The 14,149-nt window shown below is 36.5% G+C and overlaps 1 long non-coding RNA gene across 1 annotated transcript; it reads left to right on the top strand.

Annotated features, from left to right (window-relative positions):
- The first annotated feature begins 203 nt into the window (after nt 1–203).
- Nucleotides 204–5,664, top strand: LOC131592491 (uncharacterized). The gene is made up of 3 exons (XR_009280629.1): nt 204–286; nt 1,038–1,136; nt 5,543–5,664. It is a non-coding gene; the product is annotated as an uncharacterized LOC131592491 (long non-coding RNA).
- Nucleotides 5,665–14,149: the final 8,485 nt, after the last annotated feature.

Raw genomic sequence — 14,149 nt, 5'->3', positions numbered from 1 at the left:
ATAAGAAGCTTCCACAATCCATTGCTTCAGTCACCACCTCCAGTAACATTAAGTAAAGCAGAAATGTTTGGGAGCATGAGAGAGCATATGGTAAAGACTTACCCTCTCTGTCTCCCTGTTTACATTTCAGTGTTCTGAAAAAGCAATTATTTATTTCAAATCCTGAAACAAGAAAACTTTTTTTTTTAATCTTTGCATTTGCACTTGATTACAAAGTGCTATTGAAGATTTCCATATGAATAGAGCATCTGCTGGGTATCCTGTCCAGAAGGAATCTCCAGTAAAGGTAAAAGCTCACATTCACTTGCTTGGTTCTTCCCACAATCAGAGCATTTGCTTGTTACTTCTCCTTTACCCAGTGATTTTTTTTATGAAGCTTGTTGGTCTAACGTTATGTCTGAGACTTCTGTTCCTCTGTAAGTTTGGCTGAAACTTGAAGTCCCTGGGGAGACAGACAGCTACAGCGACAGACAGTCTGTCTGCACAAGCCTCATTTCCTTGAGAAACCATGTTAGAAAACAGCCGAGATGGGATTACCGTGCCCAGTCCCTGAAGAAGGAAAAGTGGGAATAGTGTACATTGGCTTTGCCAATAGTGCCTTTAAGAGTGGAGGACTGCAGTCAGCTTTGTTAATGCTCATGTACCTATGGTATAATGGATTTCAGCAGGTACCTTCACTTAATAACCACTTATAGCCTCATTTAGAGCTGACTTAATTGATAAGAGACTGAACAGTCATGTTGGTAGGTACTGCAGAAGTTAAAATTGGGTAATTCTGGTAAATGACACTTTAGAGTCTTCTGACCTGCTCAGTTCACAAAGCTTTAAATATGTAGGAGAGAAAGGACATCCCTCCATTTATTATTTATACAGGTAAATTCATCCCCTTATCAGTTCCCTGAACTGATCTTACTTTTTCCTCTCTTGGGCTATATATTTTGTTAATAAGACTTTTCAGATCTAGCAGAAATTTAAAATACAAAATCTGAGGCTAAGATCATGGCATCCAAATTACATTTTTTTTTTTTTTTCCCCAGGGCATACTCATCTCTATCATTTTTGTCAGCAAGTAACCAGAAGGAAGAGATTTATAAAGCAGATGTCAGAATGTCAAATCTGCCTTCAGCTGATTTTCTGTAAGTTTATTATCATATGAACTACTGTGTTCAAGGATATATAAAAAAGCCCAAAGTTTTGTTTGCATTAGTAAATAAAATATTTTAAATGGGAAGCCTACATGCCAAGCAGTGGAAAAAAATTCCATTCTAACCTTTGGAAGGAATTTTGCTCTTTTGCCACAAGAACCAATCAGTTTTTATCAGACAAAGCCTTTATTATTTGATAACTCCCTGTGCCCTCACAAATGATTGCTTATTTTCCATCAGCCATCTGACTGCTAGAAGCTTGAAAAACAACACATGGTGGGGCAAAATAACTGCCATGCTTTAACCAACTGTGTCTGCTTTTCTCTTCTGGTAAGGTTTTTTTTGGCTACAGAGAACATCTGCTTTTAATGAACACAAATAAGTCAATAAAATTAATATGTATGTTATTATGAGGTTTTCTTCCCTTTCTATGTAAATATGATTAGCATTTTGAACTCCAAGTACCTTTTTTGGAGTTTAAATATAGCTCCCTGTTTTTTGACATCAATACAATAATAATGATCATACACATTGGAAGAAGCTGCAAGGAAAGAATAATTTGTGCACCTTCTGTGGTTATTCTTGGCCTCACATAAATCCATTCTCTCTGGATTTCCTAGAACTCATTTCTGTATTCATGCTAGTGTCCAGTAGGATCTTGCAAAGGTCAGTGTGAGTGGAGACAATGGTAAGATTAAGATCCAAGTAAGAATCTGAATCTGTTTTAAATACTAGTTCCTTTTCTGTTGTTTTTTTTGTTTGTTTGTTTTTTGTTTGTTTGTTTTGGGTTTTTTTGTTTGTTTTTTTGGCTGTTGAAGTGCAAAGGTTAATTTTCTTAACTCGTAGAATTAAATTTTGAGAGTCAGGGTTTTTTATATTAGAGCAATTTTGTTTTCTTCATCTTTGGCCATTGCTACCTATTTCAACTTGAACAGTTTGTACCCACACAGTTTCTTTTATTTTTTGTTGTTTATGGGTTTTGTGATGTTACTCATGGCTTATACCCAGCCAAACATCAAAGCGTGTTCTCAAACAGTATGCATGAATAGTTTTACTGAGGTATCAGGTCATCTATGCTCTTTATTCCTTTTTTTAATTAGTACCCTTAGTAGCTGCAGGATCATTTAATCTTTGTATTACTACAGATCTTTTGGCTGGGAAACTGGAAGCATGTAGCCAGTACTCATCCTGTTTTCCAACCTTGCCTATTCACCTCTGGTGGTGAGATCCAGCAGTCATCTTCTTCTCTCACATATTTCTGAGCCCTGCAATAACTGTGGAGAAATAGTTCAGTTGTTTTTGAAGTAAATAGAAGTTCATATGTTAGACAAAAAAAAAAAAAGTTTGGTATATTTGGCAAAATTCATGTAACAGCTAACATCACTTGAGCCAAGCCACTGCTTTTGAGACATGCCATTTCTATTCAGAGCTTTTATTTAGATGAAGATATAACAAAATTTTATTTCAGCCAGACTTGATTTTAGGTTTAATTTGGACTGATAGTACATGGCTAATAGATACTTGAAGTTAGAGGGCAGATTGTCATGTAAGTTTATGCTCTAGTTTGTTAGTTTGTAATGTCAATTTTAAAGTAATGACCAAGGGATTAATTTTGGAAGGGCTGGTAAAGCCTTATTTTGTTGAGATAATTGATAACCTGATAACTGATAACCTGATAACTACAATTCCCATTGTAGGTTTCAGGTTTTGGTTGCTTATAGCCTTGTAAATATTTCACAGTTGGAGCAAGAATATCCCACACTAGCTCTCTGCCTCAGTTGGTGCTTGATTAGCAGGTGTCAGGCATTCAGATATTTCTGAAATGTTCTGATGTATGTCTAGGGATAAAAGGAAAAATTAACAACCAGTACTGCCTGTGTTAACATTCATGAAGGATTTTCCCCTAGCACCTCATTTTGCAGGAATTTGTGAGGAAGTAGTCAGTTTGTAAATCTTTGAATATTTATGTTTTGCACATTAATACACTATATACCTTTAAGTATATGGCACTGGAAATTACATAGTCTAGGATGGAACAAGGGGAAAAAACTGTCCTTTGGTCTTGAACCTGACATCTAAACTGGGAGTCTAGCTCTTTTTTTTTTTTGTTTGTTTTGTTTCGTTTTGTTTTGTTTTCCTAAGGCTTACTCTCAAGAACAGAATATCTGGGGGAAGGGAGATCCTTCTGTGACAGTAGGGAAGAGGTGGGTATGAGAGAAAAATGGTAATGGAAAAAATAGTAGTCAATGAGTTCACTGCATAGAGAAAAGTTATGAACGAAGGTAAACACAGGCAAGCTTATTTCTGGTTGACACTGTGTGGTCAACTAGTATCAGTCAGAAACTCTACTAAACCCCAAGTTTTATCAAAAAATCAGGTAATCATAGAAGAGTTTTAGAAACTCTTCTATGGGAAGGGACTGTTGGAGACCATTTGGTCCAACCTCCCTGCTAAAAGTGGATTCAACTGTGAAGTCAGATCAGGTTTTTCAGGGTCTTACCTAGTTCCAGCCTCTCTGAGCAACCCTTTCCCGTGTCCACTTCAGCTTGTCCATGGTGAGGAAACTCTGAGCCTCTTTCTCAGGCAGACATAACTGACAAGCTGTCTCCTGAGAGGAAAACCTCTGAATCACTCAACGCTGCCTAGTAACATTGGGTAAAATTGTTGATTTCAGTGTAAATATTGGCAGTGGATGGCAGCTTTTTGACAGTGATTTTCTATGAGACTTGTATAAAATGAGGTGTACAGGTAGCCTGCAGCATCTGTCTGGAGTTACAGAGATCTCTGCTGTATTTCCCTCACTTTTGCTGCATCCAGAAATTTACTTTTTCCTCTGTCTTCTGTCCTTTCCTCCGGTTTACCTGTTTCTAATCTAATGGGAATCTTACTGGAAACTAAGCTTTTATTCAGCTAAGCCTGTCTCTATATGAGCCACCACCTGCTCCTGATGGACACCCCACTCAGCCTGAAGATTTAACTTGGCAGAACTCAAGGTTCTCAGGGAAATAAACTTTACAATTTATCCTGACATCCACCCAAGCACATCACATAGTACAGAAAGTTCGGTAAGATTTTTTAAGAGCATTGCAAAAAGGAAAGAAAAAAAATAGAGAAAAAGCAAATTTTGTCCTTATCCCTGTTACACAAAATAATTAAGAATGTTTGAAAATCTAGAACAATATTTTGATTAACAGTAATGTATGTATTTAAACTTGTATGCCTAATCTTTCTAGATTAAAAGAAAAAGTGCATGTGTCTTGCATCCAAAAATAATTTTAATTTACAAGTATGGACAGTATTTATGTCGGCACCAGATTTGGTCATGGCAGCTTAGCATCTGGCATGTGGGATTGGCAGCACAGTTAGCTGTTGTATGGAATAGCAGCCTTGTTTTTTATTTGTGATTTTTCTTATTTTCCCATTCATCTACAAATGGACAAAAAGAGCTCAGGAAAAAACCCCTGCTGCTAGGCTTCTCTTTGAAAGTGTAAGGTGGTGAATACATAGGTATTACCTATTATATAGGTAATTCACATAAGGTGGTGAATTCCTTATGTGGGTTTCATTAACACAGAATCTTTCTGCAGGTTTTCCAAGGCAATAAAGGCTATTCAATCATTCTGCCTGGGTATCTCTGTTCCATGAGAACAAAGGTTTACTCTGCTCTTCAATGTTAATAACGTTTTCTCAGATAAGCAGACCTTTTGTTATTAGGTTACTTAAATATAGTTCCTATTGCTGGTAAGTAAGGAAACCATCCCTGGGAGAAAACCTGCAAATTGCCTGCTCTGTTTGGCCTGTTGCTGGCCAGACACCTGGTGAATGCTGCTCAGCAACTCAGCACAGCACAGCTGGGAACCAGGGTGGGATTGCAGGGTGTGGATAGCGAGAAGTTGTGGTTGCTGGAGCTACCACAGCAAGGGGAAATGCAGCACTGCAAAATCCGTAAGATTAAAAGCTTCAAGAATTCCTTTGTTGAAAGAACTTGATACTTTTTAACTTAAAAGTGATATATCAAGTTTAAGGCATGGTGATGCTTTATAGTAAGCTATCCATTATGGTTAAATACAGCCTCATGTTCTTCTGAACTCTGAAATCTGATTTGAAACTTTGTTGGACTTCTGTGGACGCACAGTTATGCTTTTAATGAGTTTGTATTTTATCTGGGACCAGTACATTCATTCCAAGCTGATAAGTATGCTGTGTGCTCTAATTGTTTCTCTAATACACTTGAATCACAATAATATTTATATGCTGCAGGAGTACTTAAAACATAAAACCCCCTTTTTACCAGTAGTAAAAACCCATGTATGACTGAGTGACTGATAGATAATTTCTGGTGGTGAAATAATTGCTGTAGGTTGTATGTTTTCATTTTTTAAGTCCTTTTCTTATAGGTGGGATAGTTCTCCAGCCAACCTTCAGAGGACCTATGCAAAGCTAGGAAAGACCCTTTGGAGCCCTGCAAGGTTCAACTCAGGCAGAAGGACCCACCCTCCCCATGGGCAACAGATATTTTTTCAAGGTAAAGACACTCTCACGGATGACTGCTCCTGGGGAAGGGAGAAAGGGTGTCAAAAGATGAAGTGAAAAACTTGAACACCCTTGACTGGAGAAATGGTCTCAACTCTTCACAGTCCAGTCATAAATAAAGTGCTGCAAAGGAATTGTTTTTGTGACAAACTTGCTCGTGGGCATTTAGAGGACAGAGTGCTCTGTATAGTGATTTGTGCCAGACATCTTGGGACCATTCAGTGTAGTTTTGGATCTCTTCCACCATTTTTAGATGAAAGGATGTGAAAAGAATTGATCTTTCAATTTTTCTTAAACATGGTGGGATTTATATTGCTCTGCATTTGTTCCTTTAGACTGTTAGTTGAACAGCAGTTATCATAGGATGTTGCTCAGGTCATTTATTAATGTTTATGCAAAATATTTATGAAGGTGGGTCCTATGACTGTTTTAATTTCACAGATTAAATGTTTCAGGAACAGAGATGGATAACACCAGACATTCTAAATAGCATCAGGTAAATGGAAAAACTGTATGTATGTGTTTATTGCCTTTTCCCATGCCATTTTCCACAGAGATTTGTCTAATAGTTGCTTCTATTTTGATGTGGGACCTATAACTTCTAAAGGGGTTTTAGAACCATGAACATATGGTTTCTTCATGGAAAGAGTAGCCAGCTCTTTCTGTGAAGGTTAATAAAGTGATCTAATTAATTTTACATCTATTAAGAGGTGAAGACTTCAGAAAATGAAGCCTGATTATGGAAAAAACCCTAATACCATCTCCTTCCTGAGTAGGTTTTGCTGTGGTGTCTCTGTTCTGGAGTGAAATGAGTATTTAACTAAATTAAATGAGCTTTTCACTGAAATGAAAACAACAGGCCTCCTTTTTAATTCAAGGTAAACCCCATTTGTGAAAGACTTGATTTCCTTTGGAATATCTACTAACCAAATGTTGATTTCCCGAATTTAAGACTAATATTTGTTCACAGCAAAATTATCATCAATCAGGACTAAATTTCCAAGAACACAGACAGGCACATAATGCCTGATGAAATATGGTGACGTAAATGAAAATCATTTAACTTAAGAGGGGCAGTACCAGGAGCAGGATTATTTCTATGACTCTCAATTCTTAACTATTTCATTACTCCATACACTTTAAGGAAAGAAGGAGCTGCAATTCCTTTTTCTGTTGTCTATGCAAGCAGGTAGAGAAATCCACATGGGTACCCAGCCAGTTAGAATTGTTTTTGATGTGTGTTCTCCAGCAATGTATTCAGACACAATTTATCAATAGTTAAAAATGGGGTCCCCACCATTTTCCATGACAGTTTGTTTCAATATTTACTCATCCTACCTACAGCAACCACTGCTTTTTTCACTTTGTTTTGGTATGGCTTCTTTTTGAGTCTTTGGCTTCAGTTATGCCTTTGACATATGCATTTTACAGATAGGCATGGTACATGAAGACCTGCCAAGGTGCAAAGAATTTAGCATGACCTTGACAAAAATCCTTTCCAAAGTCCATTATAATGCTTTTCTGCTACATCATGCCAACAACATCACTCAGTAAGCCATCTCTGCTTAGGAAATTGAGCTTCAAGACTAAGTATGTTTGAGTAGGAACAAAAAGTACTTCCGCAGGTAATAAACAAAAAAGTTATTTCTGTTTGGTGATTAATTCAAAATTGATCTATCTTTGCTTAAGAGTAATAAACATTCCTGAGACAAAGTCTGAAAAAGAGCAGAACATGCAATTGCAAGAAATTTGATTGTGAAATTGTGTTTTTATCCTGGACATGTCTAACATGCATATAATTTGATTCAAGCTTAGCACAGGCCAGAATTAGAACAGCAAATTGCTTACTTTTAGGAAGAAGTGTAATCCAGGGCTTTACTGCTTACATTATTTGTGTAATTAGAAAAAGGCTATGGTTGAAGTCACTAATTTAATCTCCAAAAAACTGTGGCTTTTGGTAACCTACTGACATTGAAATCACAAAGATTTTAGGGCACATTTTAACTAATCTGTAACTAAACGAATAATGGATTTGTCTTTTTACAGTGTTTTAGTCATAACACTGCAACTGAAAGTGAAACCACAGTTTCTTAACTATTTTACGTGATTGGAAATTTCATTTTATTATTCAAAGATAATGTATAGATCTTGTCTAATATTTACAAAACACGGTTCAATATTTGCGTTCTCAAAGAAAAGTTTGCTTTCATTTTCAGGTATAGTGATAGGTGCTCAGTTATCACAATACACTCTTCAGCCTTTGTCTGCCCTCTGCCTGTTAATAAAATTTAATCTAAGTGATAGAATTCACTGATGATAAATCATAATTTATATAAATTATAAAAAAACTTTAAATTGTATATTTTTAAAAACATTTTTTCCATATTTACATTTCAGTTAGGTTCTGTATAATGGCATTCCCAATATTACTCATTTGAATTGTGACTTTCAAGTAAATTTAAACTTTACACTTGAAGATTCATCTTGAATTACAAAAGATAAAATCTCTTTTAGCTGAAAAACTCCTACAGTGTTACAATTATTTGTAATTATTTATTAAGTGTTTTCAATATGGAAAAATGTAAACAATATATTTCTTCATTACCTAGTAATCCAATGTGTGTTGGAAGTTGTGGCAAGCATCATTTGATTGGAAATTAGGACTCACTTAGACAAAAAATAGATTATTTTCTATTGAATTAGAAACCTTCTTTCACTTCTTTAATAAAAGCAATAAAAATATCAGGTGCTTTTATTACTCTGTTGTATGGAAGAAATTCTGACGGTACTTAAAAGCTAAACTGAGCCAGGAGAAGACCAAGTCTTTCAAAGATTTAGACTTAATAAATCTTCATCTCATTTGTATTTCTGAGCTGAAAGAAGAAGACAAGATTTATTGCTTTTCTGACTTTCCATTTGTCAACCAAATAATCTGATTAATGGGCAAAAAGACAATGTCCTGAAAAAAAATGTTTCAAATTTTAATCACTTTCTGTTCTGGACAATTAGCCAATATATTCTGTCTTTCTTTAAAATTTCTACAAACTTGTATTACTTCAATGGCTATAATTTGTTATGGTTAGTATGACTGATGGGTAGTATTTAGGGGCATAGCACTGTTTTCCTGTTCTGTTTTTAGGCATTTAATTTAGTATTTTGTATCTGGAATAATGGCATGGACTTTCTTGACCTACATCTTTGAAAACTGCTACTGTAAATAATATATTACATTGATAGAGAATTGCTAGCAAGTATGTTCCAAGTAACAATTAATAATCTTTCCAATATACTTATTATTAACACAGGGATTTTTGACTATTATTAAATGTCCATTAGTACTATATTTCACAGTAACAACTGAGAGGAAAGCCATGAATGTTCTTCTGAAAGGGAAGAAGCATGATTCAATTAATTCACCTAAGTCAACAGTATTTCCTCATCATTGATTTCAAAAGTGGATTATTATTAAGCAGTATTTTTGGTCTGTAGAGGATCAGTTGTGTCTTAGGCATGCACAAAATAATGTATTACAGGCAGATTGCAAGGTGAACTATCTCTTCTGAAAAAAAAACAACCAAGCCCAAACACAAATCCCCACCCATTGCAAAAACCCAAACAAAGAACCCCACCAAGATTAAATAAAGAACAAAACATTTCTTCCTGTGTTGGTTTTACACTAAACTAAAATATTCTGGGGAAGGAGGATTTATTATAGCTTCTCTCTTATTTCCAAAAGAGGTGAAAGTTCCAACAGGAAAATAAGAAACAAGGTAAGGAATATATCACCAACTTCCCCGTTAGCTGCTTTTACAGAGATGGTCATGTCCCTTCTTCCTCACCTTTCCTCCTGTACATCTCTGCTGCTTCCCCACACATGGATCTAGTGCTCATCCTTTGGAAGCTGGATTACTGTCTCAAACCATCAACAGACAAACCCAGAAGAGTGCTGCTTCCGAAGGCCACTGTGTAAGTGAGCTAAACTGAATTACTGGGAAGTTAGACAAGGACCAGAGCCCCTAGAAAATAAGATACAGAGGTACAGAGTAAAATTAGTCTGTGAGATTGGCTTAAATTTCCGAAAAAATCATTCTCTGAGCCTTAAAGTGGAACCTAAAGCAAGGGATACATGCTCCAGAATGTGGACCTGTGCCTTATCATCACCTGCTGATGGAGAAAGGAGTTAAACTCATCCTTACATGATGGAGAATATTTGTTACTTCTTCTCAGACCTATCTCTTCTAGCTTATGCAGACAATTTCAACCCAGAAGTAAAGCTAAAACATGTTAGGAGACAGGAACCGGTCTGCAGCGTTATCTGGCCACATGTCTCTTTGAACATGTGAGTATTTGGTAAAGTGAATCCAGTCCAAAATATCTACAGCTCTAAAACCCAGAGACAGATGTGTTGTTGGCTGAATCAGGAGAAACACATCCTGAAAGACTTCTTTTTGACTGAGTACATGTTCAACTATATGTAAAAGGTACAAGGCAAGGATATAATCATCAGGGCTCTTGAAAACAGGATTGCACAAAGGAATACTTCAAAGGTAGAGCAAGAAAATCCAACTGCATATGTACACAGCTTGACTTTTTGACACCACAGGATCTGCAGCGTCTCTGTAAATAATTTCCTGAGTAGAGCCCTTGGCATTCTTTTGTGTAATTTATTATTCAGTATACAGTTCATGAAACACTGGGGAGAATGAATTTGTTGTTGCATCAGAGATGCTTGACTGAACATAAAGTAGGACTCTACGGCTCAACATGTTTGTCATTGATAATTATTAGTGCTACATTTGCAATTCCACTGAATTTGTAATAGAGGTGCTATTTGGAACTGGGCACTAACTGGTTACCTACCAGAGAAATTAGCAGCTGGTTCTTGCCCAAAGCTATATGCTGATTGTAGCATGAATTGCCATAGCTCTATACAAAGATAATTAAAGTATTAAAAATTTCCATTAACTCTTTCTGAAAAAATGTTTACATTTGTTTCCTTCCAGAGAAGGAAGCTTCTGCAAAGCAACCTATAGGGGTTCCTTTTACCATATGTTGGAAGTTCTCCATTATACAGTGATTAGGGCACGGTTTCTCCTGCCTCAGTCTCTCTGCCCTTTGCACACACTGGAGGGAGGATGCGGTGCCTCAGCTGGGGCAGCCCCAGAAACAGGCTCTGAGGAGAATGGATTGAAAGCAGCCGTGGAGAGAAGGACTTGTGTCTGTGGACAAGAAGCATGTGACCCGATAATGTGCCCAGAAAGCCAGATGTTTGCTGGGCTGCATCAAAAGAAGCACGACCAGCAGATCCACCCTGACCTGGAGTGAAACGTTTTGGGCTGGAGTCAGAGCTATGAGCCTGGGAATGAAGAGTGAGCATGGGAATGGGGAATAAGGGAAGACATGGGAATGCAATATGAAAAGGCAGGCAACTAGGGTTGTAAAGCCATTTTTGAGGGAGAATATGGAGATGAGCAGAAAATGGAAGTTATTCCAGCTATTTCCCCTAGGGAAAAGTATGAGCTAAAAATGAAGATTTTCCCATCTGCAAGCTGAAGTTTGCTTCACCCATCTTTCAAATGCTAAACTGGGGTGGGAAAATCAGTTAAATTTCTTGTCAACAAAATATTTTAATATGATATTGATCATAGGCAAAATAATGCTCTTGTTGACAGTGTCTTTGTATCAACAGAAACAATTTGTTCCTTTTTAGAAGAAAACAAAGCCAATGAAAGACAATAGGTCTCTTAAAAGACTTCAGTGCCTCAAGTTTTAGGAAAACAGGAGGCAAATATGGACAGAATTCCATCTCATTTACAACAGAAAATGTTATCAAAGATGAAAAAAACATGCAAGTTAAAAGATCTGGAAAAGTTATTCAGATTGAATAGCTTAACAGCTTAGCTAAAATACCAAGAAAAACAGCTTTCCTAGCTTTCTAATTTTTCTTGGAAAAATTTAGTCAAGGCTTATCACCTGATACCTTTTTCTTCTACATCCACATTGATGTAGACTCTGAAAACATACTACTGTAGACTTTGTTTTAGAATTTGGATAGATGTTAAGCAATGTCTGTCATGTGTTACAAAAATTTCTATGTATGTAATGAATATTCAGGCTTCCTTGTCTAGTACAGGGGCAATAAAATAGATCTTTTTCTCAATTCTATTAATAGCAGTGGAAGACTTCATTGAGCTGGAAGTAAAAATAGCATACATTTCAGCACTGCTCATCTTGCAATGCTTTAGACTACCTGTATTGGATGCATACTGTCTCAGCTTCTAATAAAGATGCTGCAATCATTGGTTTTGATCAAGAGGACATTATTTTTCCTTGGAACTTACTGCAGTTTATCATATTATGCCGTGCAGAGGAAAACACATTTCTATTTGTTTAGTGAAATGCCAAGGGGAATGAATCAGTTGGAAAAATAGATTATAATTTCATCTCAAAGATGATTTTACAGAAACCTTTATAAATTAGAAAGCTTTAAAATTGTCAGAGAGGCAACCCTCTGTCAGCAGGACGTCAGTAGCCATCAAATTCTGTGTGGTTATGGGATCTTTTGCCTTCTTGTTTTCCTGAATTATAATATAGCCCATCATGAATGTTTACAGTCTGAAATCACTTTAAACTGTATTTCAATAGCCTGGTTTAATCCTAGATTGGGCCATGCTTTTAATCTGTTTCTGGGAATTATCCAAAAGAATTGTATGTATTGTCTGTGATGGGTTTAGGAGATGGAAATCTTTAAATAAAACTGGAAAGGAATTAACCAATGTGGAGTGGGTAGTAACTTAGAAGCCAGTGGGTTACTGTGGAGATTTTGGATATTTTTACTTGGGACAGATTGAATGTAGTTGTGGGTACTTCATACCAATTTTCAAAAGTATCTGACATAGTGGAACTTATAAAATCACGTACTTTACCTTGCCATTGGATCAACTAAGGATATGCACACATTCATTTAAGGATCACTGGTCATGTGATCAGCAGGAGCAGGTGAAGCAACTTAATGTAATCATATATACATACTCTTAATCGCCTTTAAAATAGTTTATGTCTATCCAAGAGTGCTGCAGAAATGTAATTGCCAGGCAGTGTCTAAGCCTTTTGCCAGCACTGTGAAATATAACCTTCCACACAGATAATATTCTGCAAGACTGCTTTTAATAATGGATCCTGTTTGAAAATGTAACAGACTAAACTATGCTTCTCTGGATCAAAAGCTAATCAAACTCCCTTCTGCTAATGAGAGACGAGATCAAAACTGTGGAAAACATATTGGGGACAGTCATCAATTAATGGAGAAAATATGTTTGCTTTGGGGTTTGAGCCAGACATGCTGTGAATGGGGTTGTCAGGCACAAGTGGTGCTGAATAATGTGGGAGAGGAAGGGGAAGCTGTAATCATCCTAGTCTCTGGTATGACTTCTAGATGTTTTGTCACAACTAGTTGGCTAAAGATCTGTCTGGCCCTGGAGGAAGCTATCTAATGTAGGTAGACTCATCCTTTCAGAAATCAGGTAAAATGACAGGTTAGGCAATATTTTGACCACATTTATTCAACTCAAGAGGTACTGTGATACTTTTAAAAAGAAATAGAAATCAATGCAGTAGAAATCAGCTGAGATATCAAGTTTAGGAGCACTTTTCTTTCTATAATAAGAACCTGAAAATGAAGTATAAGAAAACTTGGATCACAACAGTATGTCACAAATCTGGTTGCCCACCAAAGAAACTAGGCCTCCTTAGTGGTAATTAAAGCCCCTGGTAGACATAAATTTGACAGTACTGCTAATTACCCAACCTTGTTCACTGAAAGGGAGCTAGTTGCCAGTAAAATAGAATAAGTATAATAGAATAAGCATAATAGAAATGACAAAAACTCAAGTTCAAGAGAAAAATAATACGTTTTGGATTAGGAGCGCAAGTGTCTTTATATAGTTTCTCCTTCTATTAATGCAGACCTGAAATTTGTTCAGCAAACAACTGTGGGGAGCAAAGAGCTAATGTGAATCATGAACACTGGCCCTCCCATTGGCTTGATTTGGTTTATCATTCTGAGTACTTCCTTTTTTCATTAGTTATCGCAGTGAACCCCTATTGTGTGTTTTGATCTGCTGCTCCTCATCAAGTCCAAAGGATGAGTCAGGCTAGAAGAATCAGGCTGGTCTTGCTTCGTAAAACACTATATTTTATAAAGCTTTCTGCCTGTTTTGTCTTCTACCAATAATGTAGTGAAGTGTTCATGGAATTCATACTAAATAACATTTTTTTCTGTTGGTTTTTTTTCCCCTGTTTTTTGTTTGATGGTTTGTTTGTTTTCTTGATGGTGAGGTTTTTTTATGTTTTGAGTTTTTTTGTTTAATTAATATAAACCATGAACAGGGAGAACAAATAATTGGGTAAGGGATTCACATATGACGCTTGGATTTCTACAAAGTGTTCTGTGAGCAGCTGATTGTGCCCAT

Source organism: Poecile atricapillus, chromosome W, assembly GCF_030490865.1.
Source record: "Poecile atricapillus isolate bPoeAtr1 chromosome W, bPoeAtr1.hap1, whole genome shotgun sequence".
Lineage (NCBI taxonomy): Eukaryota > Metazoa > Chordata > Aves > Passeriformes > Paridae > Poecile > Poecile atricapillus.
This window is presented reverse-complemented; position numbering and strand designations above follow the sequence as displayed.